The sequence below is a fragment of the Corvus cornix genome, chromosome 2 (assembly GCF_000738735.6).
Source record: "Corvus cornix cornix isolate S_Up_H32 chromosome 2, ASM73873v5, whole genome shotgun sequence".
In the NCBI taxonomy this organism is placed as follows: domain Eukaryota; kingdom Metazoa; phylum Chordata; class Aves; order Passeriformes; family Corvidae; genus Corvus; species Corvus cornix.
In genome coordinates this window covers 67,304,091-67,328,647 of record NC_046333.1, presented here as the reverse complement: position 1 = coordinate 67,328,647, position 24,557 = coordinate 67,304,091, and the positions used below count along the sequence as shown (strand labels likewise).

Genomic DNA, 24,557 nt, shown 5'->3' with positions numbered 1-24,557 from the left:
CCATAAATTCATCCCTTCCCCCACAAAACACAGAGAGACCCACTTCTCGGAGCTTAGCACCATCACTTGTTGCCACTTTCTAAACTGAGAGGTGCTGGTGGCAAGAGAAGGATGTGGTGACTCCAGAGGTAGCAATAAGAAAGCCAAGGGTAAAGTTTCACTTTGGTTTCAGCAGAAAGCTTCCCCATGAAAATGTTTTGGTTTGCAATCAGCACTGAAGCAGCTTACCTGCATTTCAAAGATGGGTGAGCTACCTCCCACTCAGCACACTCAAGGTTGTGTTAACCCATTTTAAGCAAAGACACGGAGGATCTGAATAGCTGCCCACACTAGCTGGAGGACAATGCCAGCCCAAAGGAGGAGCTGTGTGGTTTCATGCTAGTCCTAAGCAACATTTCTCTCTGCAATAAACCCTCTAAAGATAACTTAACAATGTCTACGCCGGGGACTGGGCTACAGGTGTGCATCCTCCCAAGCTGAGGTGCTGCTGGAGAAGTCCATTGCCCCAGCCTGTGGCTACCATCCCTTCAGGTCTGCTCTGCTCAACCGTGCTTGAATGCTTCTCACAATTTTTCAGGCTGAATGAGGTAGGTTAGAGGGGGCCTAGTATTTCAACATTACAAGCTGCCACTGAATGACAGGAAGTGGTCAACCCACAGCTTACTCCCTGGATCTGAAGCAGCAGGAACCTCTGACACCAGGGAAGAGCTGGAGACAGAAACTTCTGCCACAGCCTACGTGAATGTCTGTGGCCTAAGTGCAGGGTGACAGTGTCCAGAAGTTCATCCTCTGGCTTGTCACATGCCAGCTTTCACATGGACATGAGCCTAGTGCTAATGCATTAAGTCCTGGCTAAAACTTAAAATGGTGTGGGCATAGCACTGCCATTTTTTAAATTCTCAGATTGGTATGATATAGCTTAACTGACAAAGATCAGTGTAGGCTAGGTCTGCCAAAACTGGTGGGGTGCAAAGGAAGTGCTGCAGTACCCTGTGGTGAGGATGGCAGCCGGCCACAGAGTGACCACCCAGTGGGCATGCACCACACAGGCAAGCCTGAGGCCACTTTATGGTCTTGGTGGACTTGAGAAGAAGAGGGACACTTCAGGTTACAGACATACAACTGTTTGGACTGTAGCAGAGCCCTTTGGTGTAGCTTCCCCTCATTCCTCACAAACCCACAGAGAGACTTACACCTGCTGTCCCACGACACCAAGTCAAGTGTTTGTGTAGCTAAGCTCCAAAGATTTTTTTTTTAAGGACCTTTGGGTTAAAAAAACGCCACCATGCATTCTCCCTGAAATGCATGTCTTTTAAGTGGATCATTTCACAGGACTGGCTTAAAGGGCAGCTAGACAAACAGCTGTATCAGCACAGCCGCTGAAGCAGTAACCTGGGGCAGGGGAGAAGGAGCCAACAAGAGCAGCCCACCTTCCTCAGCTGCAGGCTAAAGCTGGACACCTGACTGTGGCCCAGCTCTACCTATACTTTCCAAAGTGTGTGTTTTGGTTTGGACTGGTTTTCTGGTGGGTTTTTTTTCCTTACATTTCCTAAGGAAATAAGACTTATGAAATTGTTCTTCCGTCAGTTTTCCCATAATCTGTTTAAAGTCTGCTGTCCCATTCTCAGTCAAATCTGAGAGAGTTTCAAACATAGCATGAAGCTCTAAATCTCTCAGTGCCTGGGTAGAGGCCCAAATTTGTGTCCTCTGCAAGGGGAAAAGCAGGCAAAACTCAGCTGCTACCCAATGCTGCTCTGTAGCTGACACACAGCTCTGGCCTGTGGCTTCAGCGGGACAGGGAGGGAGCTGAAGTGGTGAATTTGATGCTCATCATACAAGGCCAGGCTTTGTCACTGTAATTGCACATGCACAGCCTGCCTTTATCCAGACTTTGAACCTTATGGCATGTAGACTTCAGTGTATACTTGTGTTTCAAAATAAAGTATCCTGTCAGAAGTTCCTTCTATGAGTCATTAAAATGTAGTTAGTACTTTTAAATCCATTCAGTGACTTCTGCATCAAGCTATTGTAAGATAAATTGTCTTAACAACACAAGTAGTACAGATATCCTTAGTGAAAAAAGGTGATATTTACTTCTGTGCAGGGGCTCACGTGTACCATTTGTGAAATATGATGACTGACGCTGTATTTATATTGCTAAAATGCATTTTCTGAGGGGAGCTCAACGCAAAGATGAATTTCATTTAACATGAGAGGAAAAAGGTAACTTGTCATCTGGATAGGTTATTCACTGATCTATAAATCAGAGAGAACAACAATGCATACTGTATTCCCGCCTGTTCCCACACACTCCTGCTTGTCATCGCAAGAGCTCTTTAGTACCCTGAAATACAGCTTGACAATAAAAATTAATTGAAAGTGCGCTAGAATCATTAACTTTTGGAGCTTCACAGTTTGCCCATCCTTAAATAACGCTGGTTATAAAATCCTGTTTGCACTACAATTCCTTGGCTCTGCGCCATGTAGCATGTAGAGAAATCAGCAATATGTGCAGCAAGGACGTCACTGGCTATAATATGAATGCACATAATAGACTTTCTTCTTTAGCTCAGCAGCAAAACACTGACTCAGATCTAGAGACCAGTTATAGTCCCAGTGGTGTTTATTCCGTGTAATTAGCAGTATCAAGTGTGTTGTCATTTGGGTAGCCTGATTGTTTCCATATGCACGAGTACCTTCTGTGAACGCAGACAGGGCAAGAGGCAGACAGCACTTGAAGCACACACAGCGTTATGGGAAGCACATATGTTTTAAATACCTTATCTCTACAATTAAGAAGAGTTTAGAAATTGGTCATGTAAATCTTGGGAAATGGAGCCAGCAGAGAGAGAAAAAGACCTTCTTTCCAAGCAAGAACTTTGCCTGGGTGACTACTCGAACCCAGGTGCTGGAGATGGCGCAGACATCTCCCTGCTTGCTGATGGGAGAGGGGCATGAATCAGTAGCTCATGTATTGCTCCAGGAGGGAGAAGGCTGTTCATGCTGTGTTGGGGCCCGGAGGAAGACTGGGCTGGCATTCGAGGTGGGGCGTGCCTGGGAATGCTGCACAACATTCATCTTAGGGGCAGGTACTTGCTGAAATTCAATTACTGAGAGAGATGGCTGAGGCAGAGTGAGGCCTTGCCTTTGCCTTGCAAAGGGGTGCAGTTTTTTTACCTCAAGCTAGTGTTTCTGACCTGTCCCAAGGTAAAAAAGCAGTGATGCCAGGCAACTTCAGCCTCACTGCAAGGCAAACCAGGTAATGTCAAGTGGGGGCTGCTGCTGGACTCACCTTCATCAGCAGCAGTTACAGCCGGATTTAAAAATAAAAAACATGAAAAAATCCTTGAGCACAGGAATGACAAGCCCTAATGTCTGTTTTGAAAAATGAGTATGAAAAAGGGGTTGTTTGGGCTTATTTATGCCTTGTTCTCCCTCTCTCTTCCACACCCCCAACACTGCCACATCTCTCAGGCTCCCTCACCCCAACCCTCAGGCCTTTGCCCTGTGGCTGGAAGCATGGAAGCTGCAGGGAAGTGGAGAGAGACAACGAGAGCCAATTCCATTGCAGCCTGGCTCCTCCTGCTCCGTGCTGTCCTCAGGATCCTCCACAAGCCTCTCGCTACAGCAGGGCCCCTCCGCACCTCACCCTTCATGATGGTGCGCCTCGAGGCACACCTTGCTGATTGGGAAAGGCTCTCCCAGGATATTCCCTCGCACACCTATTTTTATGGCTGCAGTGGATGCCTTCTTAAGTAACTGTCTCGGGCTGCGTGTTCCCTTGTGCCATCCCAGCACCTCAGGAGAGCCACACTCTTCTGCGCCTTCCAAAGCCTCCTACGTGTGCATCTGCTTTGTCACTTTGCTAACAAGATTTCAGTATCTGTTCTGTAGCAAACCACTCAATCTGTAACCTGGACTCACCACAGGAGAGTGCTTGACCAGGATTACGACTACTTGGTTGTCATCTTCGCCGCTGCAGGTATGGCAAAGATTTAACCTTAAAACTTGCCTTGCAGTACAGAAAATATACCCTTGCAAAGCACCTGTGAATTTGAGCAGGTGCAGCTGGGCTTATGGGCTGTACCAACTGGCATCACACAATTTCACCTCCCTTTCTCTGCTACCTCTAGGAATTATCAAAAAAGCTCCCCAAGCAAGCTCTTTAATTAATAAGTCTTCACTAAAAAATACTACAAAGAAAAATTTTATGCAACAAATCCAGACAAAACATTCTTCTCTACATGTCATCTTGAAAATATCTTGCAGTTTGTGATTTAGATAGAATTCTGGAAGTCTAGTAAGAGTAAAAATCTTTTATTGAAAAAGGCATACACTGCTCATTGTCGATCATTCATTAAACAGCCTAGCAGTTTGATTCAATCGTGTCTTCTGACATTAGGAATGAGGCTGCTACTATTTTAATAATAAGCTATCAAACTGTTTTGTGAAGAGTCACTGCATTTTAGTTTCTTGAAAAGCTCTGAAAAGGTGAAAAATGCATTTGCAGCACAGCTACTGCTGCTTATTCAGAAGTGTGTATGATTTCAACCACAAGATTTGTTTATCTCAGTGAAAAATACTGCACTCAAAATTAGTTTAGTAGTTTTTATATCTATCACTGTTGTCATTCTGCATTTATTATTTTCTCAGTGGTTCCTGACAGGTTTTTTTCTATTTTTCCTTTTCTCATTTCCATTTAAACATCTGCCACTGACAAACACACTTCACAGCGTGCAGTCACTGACAGATGCAGGGAAGCCCACTGTAATCACTCAATCTAAAAAGCATTTTCAGGGAGTGAAATAATCTGTGTGCAATCTTGTGTCCTTACAAACCTCCCTGCAGGTATGTAACTGTTCCCTAGTGCATGGCTTACCTGAGGAAAGTTTAAAGATGCTTGAGGTACTACTACCAGGTTAGTACTTGCAGCATACAGAACAGTGCATGCTATTTTAAAGTTTAGATAAATAATAAATATGTTTTGTGGCCCTTTTATGTGTAAAATGTTAGGTTCATTGAGAAGTATGAACATTTAGTTCAAATTTAATAATTAAAAACACAAATGCACTTCATACTGAGTACCTAGACCCTGCTACATGCACATTTACATAGAGAGAGAGAATATCTGGAAAAGCACTGTTTCCACTGTGATGGAAATAATATACTGTTTATGTGTCATGTTATTTTGAGTCATTATTAATCTATTACTCAGCCAGGTTTGTAAATGTGGTACAGCACTAAACATTTAGCGTGACATTGAAGATTCAGGCCCCAGACTCTGCAGATGTAAGCATATGTGTAACATGTGCTGAAGTGCTTACAGGAGTGGAGCAGAAATATGTATCAAGCCCAAACTTGAAAACAGGTGGGTTTAAGTTATACAAGGACAAAGAAGAGTGAACTAATTTTTAAGCAGACGCTTCTTGTGTTTGGAAATTAAATGGCTCTTTTTATTCCCTTCTCCACCACCCAAAAAAAGAGCCCCAAGAAAGGGGTTGAGAGAGAAATATGTGAAATCTAAGTCATAATTTTAAAACTGAGGCTCCTTTTCACCATGGAGGAGGTGGCAAATAACTTCTTTTTTTTTTTTTTATTCATCAAGAACTGCCTGTCCAGCATCAGCCCATGTCTCCAGGCCAGCAGGTGTCTAATAGTGTGGGACAGGAGCACTTCCTTGGCACCAACCAGAGCACTCCTGCAGGCTGGGCTCCACAGCAAGGAGCTGGTCACAGCTGGTATTTCGCAATAACAGAACTAAAAAATAAACATTAAAAAAAAAAAAAATATATATATATAGAAGGTTTCTATTAGCACATCTCGTGGCCACCGTGGTGGGCCAGTGCGTGTCCCAGCAGCTGGGCTCCTCTGTGACCCCGGGAGTGTTCCCACCGCCATGCCCTCAGGCCCGGACATCTGCATCCTCGGGGAGTTGCCCCTTCCAGGTCCCGGTGTGTAGGGAGCTCCCAAACCCCGCACCTGCTCAGGGACCCGGGGGTGCTGGGGGCCACCCTCCTCTGTCCTTGCCTCAGGCACGGCCCTGTTCCCTGAAGGGAGCCAGGAAAGGCGGAGCCCGGGAGCCGTCTGGCAGCCCCCGTCCTGGGCCTGGTGAGCCCCAGCCGCATTCCAAACGCTGGTAGCCTCGGGGTGGCACCTGCCCCCGGATTGTCTACACTCCCTTCCCAAACATCAGGGCCCTCCCCCGGCCTGGAGAGGCCTCGGCTGCCCATAGCACAAGGCCGGGGACAAGCAGGCAGCCCCGCTGGCGAGGTGAGGTGGGGTGCAATGACTGCCCCGGCGTGGGGCGAAATCCCTCTCAGCTGCCCGCAGGGAAAGGGAGTGTCCCTCCCAAGGGACAGACGGAGCGCCCTCCTCTCACTCACCTGCCCGCCACTATGGGAGGCGGGGGAGGTGTTGCAATTTTCTGGGGAAAGGGACGAGCCCCAGGAGTCTGAGAGTGGGAGAGGAATGGCGGGGTTAGATAAAGGAGGTGGGCGAGAAGGGGAGCGGGACAGTCAGGTGTGCGCATCCAGGCTGATCCGGGGGCGACGGGATGGCGAAGGGGTGCTGCGAGAGGAAACTGAATACTCGTCCAAGTGTGGCTGGGAAGCACAGGAAAGGGGCACAGCCTCACGCTGCAGCTGATGCGGTGCAGGCATCGATGCGGGTCGCGAAAGGGCTGGACAAAGGACAGGAGCACCACCGCTGCACTGCCAGGGTGGCGAGAGGGAAGCCCTCCTTTCCCGGAGGTCCGCGGTCCCCCCTCCCGTTCCCCGCATGCTGCTGGGGAAACCTGCGCCTCTCTGCCTGCTAGGAGACAGCTCGGGGGCTGCGGGTGTGCGAGGCTTGCTAAATGGAGGCTCTGCTGCCCTGCTGGTTGCTGCTGCGCTCGGGGAGGGAGGAGGAGAGGGAGGAGGAGGAGGGAGGGATGTGAAAGTGGGTCAGGAATGTAACTAGACTCTGCCCCCCTTGTTGCAGGCGCAGGCGGCGCTGCCTTAGCGATGGAAAGCAGGCATTTCAGTGTTGATGTTCCCCAGTCCTGCCGGCTGACGGTTACTAGGGGATCCTGAAGGATGTGTTTCCCTGTGACCCTTTGAGAAGAAAAACTTAGTTGCCGCAGTAACCAAGTTGGCGTGGATGCAATGATGCAGTAAATAGCATAGGTGAGCCTTGCTAAATGGAGGAGGAGGAGGAAGCTGGAACTCTGCAGGCTGGATAACTCTTGCAGTCGGGTCAGGAAATGTTTAAAAAATATCCCAACAAACTGTGTTAGTTAAGTACAAGACTTTTACATTTTCTCATGCAATAAAACTCTCAGAATTTATCACCTATGTATTGTAAACTGCTAAGTAAACAGAGATAGAAGTAAACTGCCTTAGTGATGTAGCATGAGGTACAGAGCTCACCCACAACTCTGCAGTAGCCCTTTTCAATGGAAAAAAATTTTTGTTTGATGGCCTGAATTTTTGAAAGTTAAGGCGTGTGAAAGAAGGTGAAGGCTGACTCAACACCTTAAGTTTGCATCTATCTTCTTAGCATTGTTACTTTAGACTAACAATTTTCAATATTGTTACTTAGATTAACAGAGAACCCATCAACCCTGCTCCTAGAGGAAATCCACAAACTATTTTCAAAGTGGAACGCAAACTAAAATAACAAGCAAAAAACTTTAACTTGAGGCCCCGTTATGCATAATTTCTCCCTATTCCTTCCAGTTCTTATCATCTATCTTCCTCTAATAGAGAAACACTTTCATTCACAAGAGTGGGAAATAACTTCTCAGAGTTGGAATGAAGAACTGACAGGAGTCACAGAATACAGATACTGTGATATATCCATTTCTTCTTTAGTTTTCTTCCAGAGTTGTGTCATTTCTAAAACACTGGTACTCTAAAGAAAGAATGGGTTGCTGTACATGAGACTGAATCTGCTCCCAGCCTGAGGGTTCACAGAGGAGAACTGAGCTGCCAAGCTTACAGATGCATCAGGAGTGAGGGGACACACAGACTGTCAGTGCAGGCCACACAGCAGATAGGGGTGCATCCAGTCGATGGATGGGGGTATCTGTGTACATTTCATTAAGGGAACAAAAGTCACCAGAGCAAACTGTGCAGCTATTCCTTTTACCCCTTTGAATTATTTGTCAAGGAGGTATTGCTGTAGATAAACATCCCTTTAGGTTATTTTGCCTCTGAAAGCTACTCAGTGTTTAAAAGCATCCGTGCCCTTTAATTCAAGGACCTTCAAGGATGCATAATGAATGTTACTCTTTCTACTTCTTCCATGAGATAATTTTTCCAGTTGATTCCCCCTATCATTTTCTACTAAAAGATGAATTTAATAATGAAAGATACGTGGATATAAGCAAATCTTAGTGAAATATAACTAATATATTGTACCATTACTCCTGTTTTATTAAAAAACAAAAACTAAGTAGAAACCAATAATGGTTTAAGTGCTATGGACCACAAAGCTTTTCTTTAGCAGAAGTCAGTGGAAGGCCTGGCTGATACCTTACAGATGAATGTAGCCTACTGCTTCCAGTAATGGAAACTATTTAGACAGTCTTCATCCACAGTTTTAAGATCTATAATGGCTTAGGTATGTCATGCTTATTTTTAAGAGGAACAATATTACCTGGTTTTGTCGACTTTCCTGGCCATGCAGAGCAGTCAGTGGACAGTCTTTCTTGCCATCTGCTTGCAAGGGCCTCTGCCATTGTGCTGTCTTGCAGATCGGGACAGGGGGATGTCACAAGACTCTATCATTGTCCGTGAAAATGCCAGGTTACAAACTTCCTATTTGGGGCCTTCCACAGAAAGTTTTGATGGTCCCACCTATTACCCAGCATATTTTCCCTGTATGTTGAGGCAACCCAGTGAGCTGGGAAAATTAAACATTACAGAAGAAGCACATGTGCTACCAACCATTCCTTCCCTTACTGGCAGGGAGGGTCTGGTTTTGATGTTAGTCTGGGGCCCTGTTTATGCCCCTCTGGGCAAGCAAAGGGCACGCTCAGCCTTACAGAAACAGTCACGTGAAAATTCTCCTGTGCTCGGTGCAGGAGCATGGTGTTTCCTATCTATTTCCCCCGCCCCTTTCTGTAGGGATGATGTGAGGAAGGAGGTGTGGCCAGAAAGTTGCTGCTTTCTAGTTTTTCTTGGCTCTGGCAAAGGGCTTTTTATTCAAGGGTAAATGACAGGGACCTTGATGCCACTCTGAATCTGCAGGGATGTCTTAGAGGTCCCCAGAAGGACCAGATAATGTGACAAAGCATGAAGCACAGCTTAGGTATAACAGAGAATTTGACCTTGACCTGTGGCTGCTTTGAACAGCATCTCAGACTAGAGCTCTATTGCCAAGATTTGGGCATGAGCTTAGTCTGCAGTGAGAGGCTAGTGGTTAACGCACAAGTGTGGGAAAAGAAGCATGGGAAAGTTCCAGGTTTGATAGCTGAGCCCATCTGCCAAAGTATTTTTGCTTTGTTTTTGCTTTAACTTGTACGCTGGAAAATCAGGAGGGGGAAAAACCCCACTACTTGAATAGGGCTTTTTCTAGCTTTTCAGCTGAGTCCCATGGTTATTAGAAAGGGAAAAAAAGATGTAATAATTTTTACCAAATCATGTTAGCAAGCTAACGTGCATGGTTTAGTAAATTCTTATTTTCTGAGTAATTTTAGCATGTCCTGGCTTTTTAAAATTATCTATTTCCAAAATAGATAGTATAATTTAAAAAAAATATATTAGCTCATCTTGCTTCTACCTAGCAGAGGAAACATTTTGCATCCTACTAAACTGCCTGTGTGTCTTCAAGAGGAGGATAGTTTGGACCCTGTTAAGATAGACTCGAAGATTTAGCCACATGCTATTTTTGAGCTTTAGTTCCTTGGTTAGTATCTTGGTCTTACCAGACTGAATTGCAGAAACTTCTGTGTAAACAGGATGAAACAATAGCAGCAAAGGTAGGATGCCATACCCAGCTGAATAAGGACCTCAAAGTCCATTACCATTTTAATGATGGCATTGTTAAGCAAAGCAGCCTCAAGATTAAATCGTTTACTTAATTAAGAAAAACTAGCTATTTATCGAGTGTTTTACCTCTAGCAACCAAAATACAGCAGTGTTTTCTTTTGGAACTCCGCTCATGTAGTTTCAAAGCTGTTTGCAGCTGAAGACTGTCAGCCACTCACTGCAGTTACGAAACAGGTTTAAAAGCAGACACGGTTAACAGGATGTGACATAGACTCTCCTCAGCACAGCATCTGACACATCCTTGTACTTTTTCAATAACTTTGAAAGAGGCTACTTAAGCTTGGAATGCAACAGGTCTCCCTAAAGTTTGAATGCAACAAGAAAACCTTAAGAAAGGTATATCCCCATATGTATCTTATTGGGAATTATTTCAGTGAACTTTTGCTTATCAGTATTGAAAAGATGTGTTAAAACCAGTCTGACAACTTTTTTTCGTAACGCCATGTGCTGGAGGGCCTTGAGAAAACAGTTTTGAAACAATATCAGAGCTGAGCTACTGAAATGTTTTGAACAAGAAGAATGTTCATTAAACGTATTTCCCTGGTTTCTGTAGTGTCACAAACAACAAAAGTAAGATATTTCACGATGTATAGCCCCTTTTCCAGCGAGATGCTACAGCAAGAGCTCAGAAGATTTGCATCTTGTAAGTAAGAACACAATGGACTTAAAATGCGTAAGCTACTCTGTTTTTTTCAAAATTTTAGCTGTGAATTTACTGGATCCTGTTTCAAAACATGCATATAAAAGCCTTAATTACCCACCCAGCTCCCCTTATCTTAATTCACTGTAAGTCAGCCAACACCCACGGGAGAGGCTCTGCAGTGACTGGACCATGACAGATGCAGACATTTCGTACTTCATTGGAAACAGTCACTGTGGTATAATCCTGCTTTCTCTGAGTTCCTATTAACTAACACTCCTTGGAGTGAAATTAGGTTTCATTGCCCAAGGGTGTACTCTTTTCTCTCCTGCAAAAGGGCTGTGCTTTAGGTCACAGGTCTGTGCACGGGTCCTCCCACCCAAGCCCAGGGCACAGTTAGAGCGCCTGCCTGACACATCAGCTCCTCTGCAGCCACCTGGCAGTGCCTGTTCTGCACTGAAGGTCTGAGGAGGGAAGACATGGATATGGAATTCGCAAAGCACACCAGCTTCCTATCTGATTCCCCGTTTTCCAACCACAGATTTCTCAGTAGTTCTCAGCATCCCATTTTTTGATGTGTAGCAAAGAGTTTCAGGTCAGAATGGGTTATTCAGCACCTCTGAAAAGCACGGTCTCATTGTGTACAGCTTGCTCTGAAAAATCAGAACTGAGTGCCGCAAAGCCAAAATAATAAAATTTAGAAGAAATCATAGATGTTATTTTGCAGGAGATGCTTCCTGACACAGGAGCTGATGCAAACAAATAGTAGCATCCTGCTGGAGTGAGGGGGACTGGGTTTGAAGCATACCAGCTAAGACTAAAATTCTGCTAGAGAGTAAGACCCTTCCAGTACAGCTGGTCAGCAGCAGAACAATTTAAGAAAAATCAGGTTATTGAGAGAAATGTATTACAAAAATGTAGGGCCCAACTCTAGAAATGTTCACTAGGGATGCTACCCAGCAGGGAATGGTAAAGGAAGAATCATCCTTACATGTAGGGCTGTTTTGAAGAGCTGCTGTTGATGGAGCTTCCTCCTAGGCATTCCTGGGAGCTGTGTCTGTGTCTGGTTTAGTAACTAGGAAATAGATGGTGGATCCTGGTATTGGCAGGACCTTTTACACATCCATCTTGGTATTTTCTTTGAAGTCTTGGGTAATCACAAACAAGAGTCTCTGTAGAGATGATTTCTGCAACACAGGAAACACCTGTACACTCTCCTCAAATTATTTCTCCATGTGACAAACGCACACCAGCTCTGCTGTGTCACAAGGCCTTTTCACCCTAGAAGTTAAGGTCAGGAGTGAACCTCACAAAAAAAGCACTGGACAAGGCAAAATCCCTTCCCATAACCTTTCCTTCTTTTACCTCCTGCTCTGTGTTCTCTCTTTTTTTCCCTCTGTATTATTCAACCCACAGCTTGCCTTCCAAGAAGCACCAATCCATCATTCCCAATATTTATTTTTGTGTCTGTTCCTGAGTTGTCAAGGACCAGCAGATTCTTTTTTTATTATCAGTGTGTGTAGAGCAGAGGTCCAGCTACAGGCTGGTTTGCATTCAGAAGCTGTAGAAGTGTACCAGTCAGTGATGTGATTTCTGCAATTTCTAAACATGTTTCTTTAAACATGGTTATACAGCTCACACTTCTCTTCCTTCTTTAATGGAAGCCTACTCTGTTTCATGCACTTAAGTGCACACTTTTGGTATAAGCAGGCCCAGAGCTAGGAGAGGGGGCTCCTCTTCCTGGCCTTTCTACATCTTGCTGGTTAGCTGCCCTCTCACCACCCCAGTTCCTTCAGCTGTGCAATGGTGCTCCCAAAACTGTCTGTTTTACTATAAAGTGAGTTAAGATTCTTGGTGAAGAACATGACATGAAATTAGACAGCCAGAGCTGTTGCAAAAGTGTTACATATGAGTATCACTGCATGGAGAGCTCTGCAGCACCTTATTAGTACACACAAAGCAGCAGAAGTTTATTCAAGGTTAGCATCTTCTACTCTTAAGCTTGGCTATGGTAGAATAGCATCTTAGATAAGAAAATATTTGTGCAGCGTGATATCATTACTGTGGTCTTCTTCAGATCTTGTCAAGATCCCGGCAGAAATATTTGCAATAAGGAAGAAAAAAAAGCTATTTCTCTTTTAGCCAGTTATAAACCTCAAGACAGTCTATACTTACGAGGAGGTACTAAATGTTGTACAAACAGCATCTCTTCCTTTGTTCTCTGAAATCAGGATGGTTTCTAGTAATTTAAGTGTTACTATTTTATTACTAAGTGCTTCTGTATATCTCTTAATATTGTACAGAAAACTGATAGTAGGTGAATTACACAATTTTGGAATTCCTTACAGTTGGGTATATCAGCATTTCTGTAACTTTATCTTTTCTTGGAGCAGGCCTCAGAAACTGGTCTTGTAGGATGTAACAAACGTTGAATAATTGAGGAACAGTTTTATAAGCACTTAGATCTGTCAGGTACGCTGCTTTATTTTCTTGCTGTTGAATATGCCCAGCAAGACACTGAGGGGTTTTTTATGAGAAACACAAAGTAACTTGGAACTCAAATCCTCCCAATTAAAAAAATAATAGTAATTCATTGTACTGGATCATGTAAACAACTTTGATACCAGAGACACTGCTCCTTAATTTGATATCTGAATTTATTAATGAATATTTTCAGTTTTGTTTTTAAAGCAACTGAAATGCACATGCAGATATAGGGTTCTGGGTAGGGGAGGAAAGTAATTATATTGCATCTTCACTCTTCTCCAACTCATCCCCTAAAATATGATTTTCAACCAAAGCAGCAGTCTGTGTAAGATGCACAACAGTTGTACATGTTGTACATTTTATTAATCTGAAGCTGAGCCTTTTCATCCTTACACCATTTTACCTCCAGGTCCTGTCCGGGTCAGACACAGGTTTTCCAAAGAATGCCCCAGAAAGCACTGGGTGGATGATACTATAATTCTGTATATTCCTACAATGGACCAGTGTGTCCGTGTAATGGGATCGGGAATTTTGCTTTGGAGAGTTAATGTGAATGCCAAGTGATAAATAAAAGGCTGAAATGAAAAGTAGGCCCCAAAGAATGGAGAGCATTGTAATAATTCAACATTTATCTTTCTAACCGTGGGTGCTGTGAGGTCTGCAGGAAGGATGAGGATGAGGCACAGCCAGCAGAGAGCATGCAGCATCGTCACCAAGAGCAGCTTGCCAGAATCCTGCAAAGACACGAAGCGCACGGCTATTCACTGCTTTATTTAATAACTCATGGAGCCTTGTGATATTCAGAAGTATTTGGCAAACATCTATTATTACTGGACTGTTTAAAGGTGTTTGCAGGTCACATTTACAAGGGGATGTCTGTTACACAGGATTATTAACAGCTCTCTTTGCTGTTATCTGCACACTAACCCCTTCCCACTGTACCAGGAAGCTGTATTCTGTTCTTAGATGGCTGACTCCATCCTCTAATTTTTCATGCATACAGGCTATAGCAGAATATCTCTTTAGAAGATTATTTTTTCATTCTGTGTGCAAATCATTATTGGTGCTTGATAATCAAAGAAGACCTTACTAAAATAATTTTTCAAATTATCCTAAACATTACATAAACACCTCTTTACTTATGTCAATCTTCTTTAAAGTTCAACCTATTTCTTCATTATATTACTTGTATTCCTGAAAGCCTTTTCTTTTGTGTTCACAGCAATCTTCCTATCTCCCTTTAATCACAGTGGCCTCCTGCACTTTCCTCAACTGTTTAGAAGTCATTGGGAAGAATCTAACTTGTTTTCTTAGTGCTAGTTTTCCAAGTACTTCAACATGCTGCAGCAAATTTTTCAAACTGTAGAGGCTTCTAAATGAATATTTCTCACCAAGTTTCACTTTTAAACTAATCCCAAGATGCAGGAAAATATTTCCATTCATTTTCATCCTATTTTCGTCAGAGATTGCAGAACTGGTTATATTCATCATGCTATTAATTCTTAAAATGGGATTACTAGTTTGGCATCTAATTCGTACTCACATGCTTAAGTTTCAGGGTTGCTCAGCAGCCACAGAAGCAATGAATGTGCTCAACATCTCTGGAAATCAGGCTGTGTAGGTGCCTAGAAAATACAGAATCAAACAGCTGACTACAGGCATCCTAATTAGAAAAAAAACCCACCCTTTTTTTAAAATTTATTGAATATGGGTGAAGTATTGGTTCCTAGCAGAAATAGAGCATATGACTTAATGGATCTCATGCTCATTCAGAAGTGGCAGATCTGATATGTATATTTATGATGTCTGGCAAATGAAAAGATTTTTCTCTTTAAAAACTGAAATTTAATTACTAATCCTACAGTCTGATTTTACATGTTTGTTTCACTTTTTAAAGTCTAAAAAATGTAGTTTTATGTTCTGTAAAGTTTGGGGAGAAACAGCTGGCAGTGTGAATGGTGACATGATGTATTTTACTGATCCTGGAATCTTAGTTTAGCCCCTCCTAATTACATGAAGTTCCCTCTTCTCACATAGCCCTGGGATAATTGGATGGTATGACATTCCAAAGCCTTTGGGATGCTAAAATAATCATGCATTAACCCTATAAACATTCTTGTGCTTTGATGTTCTCACCACTTAGCTGCTAGCTGAATAATTACAATTCACTTGTGATCAACTTTCATATGATAAGAGTGATAGCAAGGGTAAAGAGGATGAAAAAGTTGCAAGACACTTGACATGTGTTTTTAGTTCATATGAAGAAAGGACATCAATGGAGAGGAATTGATGTGGAGCACACCACGCAATTAAAGCTTTTGGTCCCCATTTCATTGCTGGAGGGAAGTGGGGTTTGTGCTCGGTGGTGGGGAGCAGCCACAGGAACTGGTTGTGGCTCTCTGGCTGAGATAAGTTGATGCTGTTCCCTTTGGCAAATCATTGTCTTATAAATTCCTCAACGCTTTGTTTGAAGTACAGCTGTGTTTCAATAATATCTTATTTCTGTATAATTCCAGTTCAGTGGTTTTTATTACATATGCTGCTAACATTTTCACACGAGTACCCCAGCTGTACAGCAGTCCTCTGCAGTCAGCACTAGCCCAAAATCATGCCAGGAACTGTCTGTATTAATTTCCATGCTACCAAACTTTTGGATACTGAACTATGATACACTACTCCCATCTTACTTTCTCTTCAGTCCACTGTTGTCCTAGCTCTCCAAAACTCACCACTTTTATGCCAATTTAGCCTCAATTTACTGCCACAAGATTTTGCTGCAGTTCCTATTTACATGCAGTATTTTCCAAGTACCAAGTTTTGCAACAGCTGTCAGTTTCCAGATAGGAAATCTGAGCCTGCTCATTCTTTTCCAGTGTGGTTGGGTAATGTGGTGTTCATCATAGGACAGGACTAATGATACCAGCTCTACTGAATCACCGCATTCAAGCTGGCACAGGGAATATTTCCTCTCTTCTGCTGTGTCAGTAACCTGGAGTCTAGACCAGGAACATCATCTGTGGATCTGTCTTTGAGATTACCCCCCAAAAATTGTATGGACTGTGGTGAATTGTGTCCATTGGCTGGTGGACCAGGGATCAACAGAAAAACATCAGGCAGGAGTTTACTGATTAAGTCTGTGCCTAGAGAACAACAGACCAGTTCTTCTGAGGTGAATCACTCCCATTTACAGCAGAAACCACAGTTCTGAATCTCAAGTCACATAGGAGAATATTCACTACACAGTTCTTTATTGCATATAACCATAGCAAAACTCTATAAATACCAGATAAAAATAAACAGGAAACAAAAGCAATCTTACTTTTCAGTCAGAGCTCTCATGCAGCTTTCTAGCCTTATTTAGCATGTGTGTATGTGTATGTAGGGGGATAAGCAATTGTGGGAGGGCATTAGTGTCCTTCAGCAGAAGGTCCTCATCTTTACGTGAGGACCACTGCTCTGAAGGCTCTAAGGTGAATTGACCACATTCATTTTTATGTGTATTTTAAATCAGGCTTTACATCCAAGCCTCAAGAGGTAAGAATACAGTGCTCCAATCCACTGTGCCACTGGACACCTTAGCAGTGTTCTCCTCAGCCTCCTCCTGGATTGTCTGCTGTGTAACTCTTATTCTAGTGACGTTAGGCTCTACCCTCAGGAATTCTCTTGGGATTTTTTTTGTTGTTGTTGTTTCTTTGCATTTAACCATTTAAAAAATCATTTTGCTGAACTATTCAGGCTGCTCATTTGCACTCTAAGAATTACCTTCAGCCACTTCTGCAAGGGAAAGGACATAGAGGAAAACAGCCTAACGAAACAAGCTCAGAAGGTGAAGTGAGTACATAAGATTGTTCAGGAAATTATTAGAGAAAATCTTATTTGAAGTTGCCATTTAATCAAAATGTATAGCTCAGAAGATTATTTCTCTGCTGAGTTTAGAGCGCCACAGCAGTCTATTACCTCTTCACAAGAGATTTCAAGAAAAATTTTGCATGACTGTTAGGACTTCAGGATATTTTCATAGACATTAATCCCAAGAGATTTAATCCTTGCTGTAAACACTGATTGCAAGATGAAAATTAGGAGTTTAAATGTCTTCTGCCCTTTCTAGTTACTTGGAGTTCTTTTGAGGAAAAGGCTGATGTCTGTGCCCTGTTCTTAGAAATCATTTGTTTCAAGAGTTGAGATTTCCATACAGTGAATCATTTCAGGTAACAGCACTCTTGCGCTCATCTTGATAATAGCGGTTTAGGGTTTTTTTCCTTTTCAAGTTTCATTTCAGTTAGAGCACAGTCCCTTCTGACCACCAAAGTAATTGGGGAAAAAAAAAAAGTTTATCTATCTACCAAATCTTTCCTCCCTATATGCTCATTAAGAGAAGTTTCACCTTCTTTGTATTGCACAGAAGGGAAGAAGATTATGGGGCATATTATCTGTTATCCAAATTGAAGACAGGAATGCAGAAAAAATTGTTGAGAATACTTTCTTCTCAGGAATTCTTTATTTAGAAACAAGTGAATGTTGAATGATAAATAAAGGCAAAAGGACTTAAATGCTCTTATCCACATTGCCCTAATATTGAGACACTTTGCCATTACTGAGTTTTCTTTTTGTAGAAGCAAATACTTTCCTGTATGAAAGCTTCAGAAGTTATCTAAAATATGTCTGTATCTTACACCCCTCTGGTCTAAAAAGCTATCTTCTTCTGCCAGGAAAAACCTTGTGCTGACAGTTTTTGCTGTGGTTGTGGAAGTCATGTCAGTAGAAGAATTCCTTTTTACCTCTCTTAATCGTGTCTCCATTATGGACAATCTGTTAGTAGAGCATGGCTGTTTTGACATGCAAAGAGCTCTCCTGGTGTAGTTACACCCCTATACGCTGCAGCAGAGGTATATCTACCCCCAGTACAATTTACAACAGCAAAACTGTGCTTTTGCCAGCATGGCTTATCTTATCATTGTCTGAATGACACAAGCTGTGCTGGTGAAAGTATGGTTCTGACTGCATAACTCTGAACATTCACTGCTTTTGGTAGCGCAGCTCTGTTTCAGCCTCAGTTGCAAACTATATCCCTTTGCACATCTGATCAGTGTAAATATGCCCACAGAACTTTATGGAATAGACCTGACCCAATGCAATTTTGCTTCTGGTTTAAGGAGGCACAAAGCACAATTTAATAGGTACAAAAGCATAAAGACTCTTTTCATGCTCATTTACCTGAGCCCCACTGTTTTCTTCTGCCTCCTCCTTGATTCTTTGCCTACTGCATCCACTGGCCATTTTTTCCTGGTAATTCTCTCCTCTTCCCCATATCCTATCACTGCAGCCTCCCCCAAGTTACATTAATCTCTGCCCTTGAAGGTTGTCCTGCTTTTTCTTTCCCTGCAGGGTAACTGCTTCCTTGCATACTTTCTTCATGACTGCTGCCTCACTTCCTATTTCTTCACTTCTGTGCTGCTTGCTGGCCCTCTCTGCTGCTTTGTGGGTGCATCTCAAAGCATTGCTTACCATCTTCTCCCTGGGCTGCTTGGTTTCCTTCTTCCCTATCCCCTTTTCTACTTGCACCCTGTAAGCTATAATTAGCTGTGGCATGAAGTTAAGAAAATAAAAATGTGGGCTAGAAAAATCAAGAGAAATGTCGTAACAGCAAAATCAGCAAGGTACAGCCCAAGCTCCCAACAGAAACTGTTGAATTCTCCATAACTGAGGATACTTAGAGCTAAACCAAGACAGTACTGAAAAATATACTGCTTAGAAAAATACTTGTCAGCCTCAGAGAATGGATATCAGGGGTTTTCCATCTCTAGTTTGATACCAAAAGATAATAAGTGATGCTTCAGCTGGATATTTGCACCTTCCTTTAGCTGCCGCTGTATCCTCTGGTGCTATTGCAGCCCTTTGAACAACTGAACATGAAGTCACTGTTAACATGAGCCTTTATTTTGTTTGTGAGAGGTTTCAGAATGCACTCTCCCTAGCAAATGAGACATGGGGAAACACACAGCTGGCTTGCTACTTGCCTTCAGGAGGGAAAATAATCACATTTAAGCTAACAATCAATTAGGTGTGAGAGGCTGGGTGGTCAATAAGAATGAAACATGTCAGTACCAAATCACAAGCTGGGCATTAAACACTGACTTCTTTTTGCACACCTGTGTTTTTTTGCATTGCCAGGCAACAAAAGCTGCTGGGCAACAATGCAAAGTTTTAAAACAAGTGAAAGTATTGCAGTGGGTGGTTTTGCTTATTGTTCTTTTACCCGCTCCGTCTCTACACAGACACGCTTGCACATGGATTATACAACCTGTTTCTGAGGCTCTACCTTAGTGATCACAGAACTGCTTGAGAATGTAAATGTCAAACATCTGCCTGCTAGTTTTTTCATGCTATGTTTTTAAACAGTCTATTGAGGAATAAGTAGGCTGTGCCGTTCCAAAATTTGCAAAGTAATTAAATCTGCAGAAGGGAATCTTACTTAATTTTATTCATTTAAAACATACTATTTTTATATACTCCTCTTTAAAGAACTTTTGTTATTAAAACTGTAATAACACTCTTGTGCCCCTGTTGTTTGTTTTGGTTATAAGGCTGAAGGATACGTCAGTTGACTATCCTTTTAGCCATTCACAGTGTATCCTGAAAGAATAGGTTTAGGTTGGTGAACTTCCCCTGAAAGGATTTAGAAACACTGGTTATTGTTACAGTAGTTTAGGGGAATAGTTTATGCTACTTTTTACATCCTGAAAATTAGAGCTGAGGAAAGGGACTAGTTCATCAAGCTGGTCCAGTCCCAGCAGCAGGGCTGCTCTGCATTGTGTCCATCTGCTGGAGACTCCCACAGTGAAAAGAGAGAAGGAGATGGGACCAGCAATTATTGCAGCCAGAAACTTCAAGCAGTCCTGCAATATGCCCTACAGGCTGTGATCTATGGGGGGAAAAAGTGGTGTGGGTTTCAGAAACACTATCTTCATATTTCCATATGAATCCTTAGCCAAGAGGTAGTCTTGGCTGGCTAGGTGAGTCAGATCAAGGATTGTTTTGCACTGTTGAAATGTCTCAGAGCAAACAGGGAGCGAACACTTACACTCGATCTTTTCTTTTTGCTGTTTGTTATCGCTAACATACTGTCTGCTGGGAGCAGTCACCAGGATGGCTTTCTGCCTGGAGAACTACACCAGGATTTTGGGGGAATACGGATTTTAATTCCAGCCTTGTTACTACCAGCCTGTTGGGATGTGAGGGAAAGTGCTTAAGCATGCTGGGATACATCAGCTTTTTCACTCTGTAAAGGCTAATCTTAAAATAAGTTTGGACTAAAGCTTTGGCCTTGCTCATCCAAAGCTGCCCTTGGATATAGTGGGTGGGGTTGTTGCAGGAGCAAGTTCCACCACTCCCTTGTTCCTCAGCTGCCCAATTTCCAGAGGCCAAGGTAGCTGAGCACGGTGGTGTATCACATTTCCCTGCATGGGGAAAATGGGAATGCTGTAGGATGCTCTGTCTTCAGACAAATGCTCTGAGAGAGTTTGCAGCTTATGTGATATGTTATTCTGTGTAGTTTTCCAGTGCACAAATTCATCAGGTTTAATTTTCCAAGCAATTTATAGGAAATATATTTAATTGAGCTTTCCCCATTTTACTTTGTATAATTACCCTGCCTCTGTGGTGGTCACATTTGTCAGTTCTGCATTAGCTCTTAAGGGGTTCTTGACTCAAGAAACCTGTGTCTCAGTTGGAGGGAAAAAAACCCTCTAAGCAAAAAAAAATCAACCCGTGAGGAGACTCAGCAGTGGCATGTTTGTTCATTTAAAGAAATAACTGGTTGAAACATAAAGGAAGTGCAAGAATTTCTTCTGGTCTTAGGTTTTATAAAGACTTATTTCTCAAAGCCCTCAGGGCTGTATTCTCTGATCCTCCAAGCAGCCTTTTCCCTGTGTTAGTATTTCAGCCGAGTTCTCCCTCTTGGCACAAGTGAGGACATCAGGAAAAGGATGGCAGCAAGAGGACTCCGGATGCTCTGCAGGCACAAGCTCAGGCAGGGCATGGGGCCTCAAATGCTTCTGACATCCTCTGTGGCTGGACAGCCACACATCAGGGTGAGAGAGCTGGAGCTTGGCAGCTGCCCTCACCCAGCAGTCATGAGGTGTTGTAAAGTCAGGGCCCTGTCGTGAAGTCCTGCCTCTTACCATATAAAATACTCCTGGTTAGTCATAGAACTGCCTTACTCCAAGCTGCTTTGGCTGAAAGGGATGTGTAAATTTGCAAGAAATTACAGTAACTTCTAAATACCATGATCTAAACCAGAGAACATTGATAGTGTCTCATAAGATGGGGGAAAAAAGGTTTTCTAGCTAACCTTTAACTTCTCTCTTAATGCCAGTGTTAGCTTTAGTCTCTCTGCTTTAAGACATCCTCAAGTTGTGGCCTTCATATATAAGCTACATATCCTGTTTTTCTTCTCTCCTTGAATACCTTTAATCAGCATCTCTGATATTTGAACTGTGGGTGGGGGCCAAGTTGTCCTTTTCTTGGGACCACAGCAGGTGGCTTTTGTCACCAACATTGCTATGTCACCCAGTGGTGTCAATGAATTTGGTAACACACTAAACACCTTCACAAAACTATTGTTTTTATTTCTACTATTGTTCATTGTATTTAACATCACTGTGAAGGATCAGAGAGGTGTGTGAGGGTTACACAGAAGCTAGAGAAAGGCTTCTTGCCCCTTAGTGTGTTTACCATCACTGTGGGTATTCACGTCTCAATATCCAGAAAGTATAGAAACTATGAATAGTCCTAGGAGAAAAAATGCCTTAGTCCTTAGCCTGTCATGGAGTGGTCAGAGGAGATGGGATAAACCCCAGTAATGCAAATGGTAAAAAGTGCAGAGTGAAGAGGATAGCTCTGTCATATAAGTCATGTAACATTTTGGGAGAGTCATTCACAGAAGTGGGGTTTATTAGACAAGAATTACCTCTACCTTCTCTTTCACTGTAATAAGTAATAAAAAAGGAACCATTTGCTCAAAAGTTCACATTCAGTACTAGACCACAGTGGGTTTTTACCTCTCTAATGCATTATAAAAGTTCAAATGACAGAAAGCTGGAAAACTGAATTATTTTGCTTTCTCTTGCCCAGCCATAGCCCAGAATTATAATTAATTCCTAAACTGTTAAAAGACATATAACTTTTTATTATTTTATAAACACTGGTAGTTAATGGGGTTTTTAAGTTATTACATAACTTTTTCATCACTGGGTTTTTTGTTGGTGGGTTTAATTTTTAGTATTAATGTAACGCATTATGTACTGGTTCATCCTTCATTCCATCTTTCTGAAGGAACAGGGATGCTAGAAACATAAATGCTATAAAAAATTATCTACGTATTTTCTCCAAGCACTAAAATAATTATTTTTTTCCAATGTGACCTTTACATTTCCACCTTTCTGGAGCAGATTTCAGATGCTGAATTGAGAAACACTTGTACTTCTATTCCACCTATCTGCTTGCTAAACTTCTCACATCGAAGGGCTCTTAAGAACCTCCAAAGTTAAAAAATACATTGAGGGTGGGAATCTTCACGTGGAGGTAGTCCAAAATGCCTCCAAGACTATTTCTAGAAATATTAGGCAGAGGTCAATGAGACATGCATTGCTAACCTCCAAATATGATTACCCATTCAGGAATTGTCACCAGTTTCAATTGCAGCCATTTGTGTAAATGGCTGTGCAAACCAGGCCCAGTCTCCATGAGTCTGTATGTGTGTGCTAGGCAGGCTTCAATCACAGCAGTCTTCCAATATGAACTGAATGTTTTAAGGGCTGAGCCTGAGATGGATAAACTGCTCAGGTTTTTGATTAATTGGATGCCTGACTGCAAGAGATACCAAAGTGAACATGCAAGCTGGCTATAAAGCTGCTGAACTTACCAGCAGTTCTGACACTGCAGGTTGGGAGGTACAGTGGGGACAGAGATGAAAAGGTTAAAGACACTTTGCTATCAGTTTATTTTTAACAGCTTCCCGTGATTGTTTTTTCATAAAATAAGAACCTTAGAACAATGAGAATGTGCTTTCTCATGTTTGTTACTAATATTGTGGGGTAAACTATGACATTGCTCTGCTGTCAGTCAGCAAGTGTGCTTGGGTAGAATTCAGTATTGAACACAGGTGACAAAAATTCAGCCTGCAGAAACCACTACAACAAACACACACAGGTTAAAGCTGCAGTTTCATGTTCTGAATACACGTGTGTACCTTTCGGTTTTGCAGTTGTGGCATTTCCAAGTTCCAGTTCGCCGGACCTGCAGGTGCTTTACTTGGGAGTCCAGAAGGGGAGAGGATTATTGCTGATATGAATCACAGCTCATGTCTTTGAGACAGGACCTGTGTATTCCTGGCTTGTATGCCTTTATCGGTATTTGAAAAGAATGGTGCAAATGAAGTTAATCATGACATCTTACAGGCAAAACTGTGAAAAGAGTCAGTTGAGGGCTTACTGCCACATACCTGGAATTTAGCCTCCTTTTCCATGGGAAGCCCTTTTCAATCAGGAGATAGGATACCATGTAAGCTGGCACAAACCTGTTGCCTAGAGGCCATGACTTCATTTCTTTAAAAAACAGGCAGAGAGTCCAGGTTCCACCTCACCAATAACATCTTTAAAAGGCCTAGTTTTTGTAGCTCTAGATATAGTGTAAATAACCATTTCCTTAAAGGTAAACTGATTCCTCCTATACTCATTAGGGCAGTCCTCTGAAGCAGTGTTGGTTTACTTTTCTTTTTTTCCCTATCGAGCTTTCAGGATGGAGTATTGCCAGGTATTTTGTTTTTATGTACTGTTATTATTTGTCACACAACTCTAAACTGGTACTGGCTTTACAGTGAAATCCTCACGACTCTGAACACCTCTCCATCACTTGTTGACTCTCCTACACCTTTGAACTTCCACTGCAGGGAGAGTGACAGGAAGGATGGTGCATGCAGTGCCGTGCACAGTGTTAACTACCTGTACGTGCGAGCAGCCGCATGTCGCCTGTGACTAGACACAGCATTTGCACCTCCTGTTCCTGTGATGTTCACGGTCCTGTTAAATTTAACGTGTCCTTTAGGTTTGGATGGATGACTGACCCCTGCGGGGACCCAAATCGCGCAAGGACGAAAAGTTTCTGAGGAAACAAACATAACCAGAAGCTGACTCCTGCCCGCGGAGCAGCGGGCTGCTGCCCGCGGCCGCTGTACCTGGTGAGGCACCGGGCTGGGAGGCGGAGGAGGATGCACAGACATTTCCACGGCAGCGGAGATCCCCGGTGAATTCCTTAGAGCCGGCAGCGAGGCACCGCCACCGGCGGCTCCGGATGCGCTCCAGCCCCGAGCCGGGAGAGCGGCCGGCTGCCGGGGGACACGC

The 24,557-nt window shown here is 42.8% G+C and overlaps 1 long non-coding RNA gene across 3 annotated transcripts; it reads right to left on the bottom strand.

The window, feature by feature from the left end:
- Nucleotides 1-4,353: 4,353 nt before the first annotated feature.
- On the bottom strand, nucleotides 4,354-24,533 carry LOC104691377. 3 transcript variants are annotated; one of them, XR_005601619.1, is made up of 5 exons: nucleotides 24,392-24,533; nucleotides 14,702-14,783; nucleotides 13,800-13,892; nucleotides 11,663-11,952; nucleotides 4,354-5,757 (listed from the first exon to the last, which is right to left on the bottom strand). It is a non-coding gene; the product is annotated as an uncharacterized LOC104691377 (long non-coding RNA). The 3 variants fall into 3 exon arrangements; XR_002046261.3 differs by lacking the exon at nucleotides 4,354-5,757 and having other exon boundaries at nucleotides 6,240-11,952; nucleotides 23,408-24,533; XR_752142.4 differs by lacking the exon at nucleotides 4,354-5,757 and having other exon boundaries at nucleotides 6,240-11,952.
- Between the last annotated feature and the right edge of the window lie 24 nt (nucleotides 24,534-24,557).